We start from the raw sequence: 1,615 nt of genomic DNA, 5'->3' as shown, positions 1-1,615 counted from the left end.
TTACTATCTTGAGCAGTCTTTTTATTTTCTTTCGTGGTTATTTGTCTGTTTTCATCTTTGGCGATTGGGATCGTCTCTTTGCTCTTTTTAGAAAAACAAAATCATCTATTTTTTTTGAGATTTTCAGATGTCCTCCATACACGTGAGAAATGAGAAGCGGGGTAGGCCAACAGGTGCAGAGGAAAACAGCAAACTAAAAACATGTCCACGTTGGCGTTCTAATCGTGTGGGTTATTTTCTTCATTAGATATTTTCAAAGTTTTTTGTTTGTTTGTTTTACTCTAACTTTTATTACAGTAATTTCTTCTGTTTCCTGAATTATTCATATCTGCTTTTTATCTTGTTTTACCATTCTAATTTGGGGGAGAAGTCGTGTTCATCAGCCACTTTAAAGGGGAGTTCTATGCGTTTAGTTCTCTTGGCGCCTGTGTTTTTAGCTTTTGAAGCCGTGCGTTTCTGAGGAGTGACACCGACTACCCTCTCTTTGGTTTAATGACGTCTCTATTGTTATGACCTTAAGTCGTCTCCAGCTGTCTGCCTTAGGTTTGCTTCAATCCGAATAATTTTAGGAAACTAATTTCTTTCTGAAATGATGCTTTTTTACTTTTCAACCATTTAGGGATTTCATCGAAAGGCTTATTGTTCTTTTCCACATATGTGGATAGAAATCATTTATGTGAAATTTCTCCTTCGTGCATTTTGAGTTTTCCTTTGTGGCCTCAAGCCTTTTACAACAATAAGAAGACCGTTTTTAAAGTTTATATTGTTTGTTCTGTAGTTTGTTAATTCAAACTAATTGTTAAAATTCCCTACTTATTTTTCTCCTATGCAAATTTTTCTCGTATTTCTAATAGTTTTTGCTTTATGTCTTAATGCTGTTGTTTTGCGAAACTTTCCACCTTATAGTCTGTACCTATTATCAATATAAGATCTGCTGAATACTTCTTTCCTTGAATCGTACTTTGATGAGAATATTGCCACGCTGCATTTTTGTCGACAAACTTATCTGATATTTCTTTGCTTATCCTTTCATTCCAAGTTTTTTAACTTCATTTGTTTTAATTGTCTTTGACACATAATAAATAGACTTTGCCATTTAACAAGTTAGCTCAAATTATCTTACTATTCGCTCTACTGGAATGTTCTATCTTCTGTCATGTGTTTTCATTATTTGTTCATTTGCAACTTCCTTGGTTCCTGCAGCGATTTGGAAAGGAGACTTCCCTTAACAAAGGAAAAAGCAACATTAGGAATAGTTTTTGTGTTTTTTAGGGGTACGCTTACAAGGTCCCGGTTAAATGTGATGAACTGAACATTCGCTTTTCCTCCTCCTCCTCCCTCTCCTGGCCCGTTCAGTCACCGTCAGGGAATTGGAAGGCGTAGGAGACGGTGGCCCATAGGGAGAATGAGAGCGAGTCCTTTGGCACGTGGGAATGGGGACGAGAGGCGCCGTGACGATGGAGAGAGCCCATCCTGTGCACTGCTGAGATGGTGGGTCCAGAATACCGGGGCTGACGGAGGGGGAAGGGAAACGTGCACCTCAGAGTGACAGCCAGCTGGGAGTCTGTGTGCAGAGCAGACGACAGGGTCACCCCCGCCCCCCACCCCCGCCCCG

Source organism: Pteropus alecto, unplaced genomic scaffold (genome assembly GCF_000325575.1).
Source record: "Pteropus alecto unplaced genomic scaffold, ASM32557v1 scaffold137, whole genome shotgun sequence".
Lineage (NCBI taxonomy): Eukaryota > Metazoa > Chordata > Mammalia > Chiroptera > Pteropodidae > Pteropus > Pteropus alecto.
Note: the sequence above shows the minus strand (reverse complement) of the source record.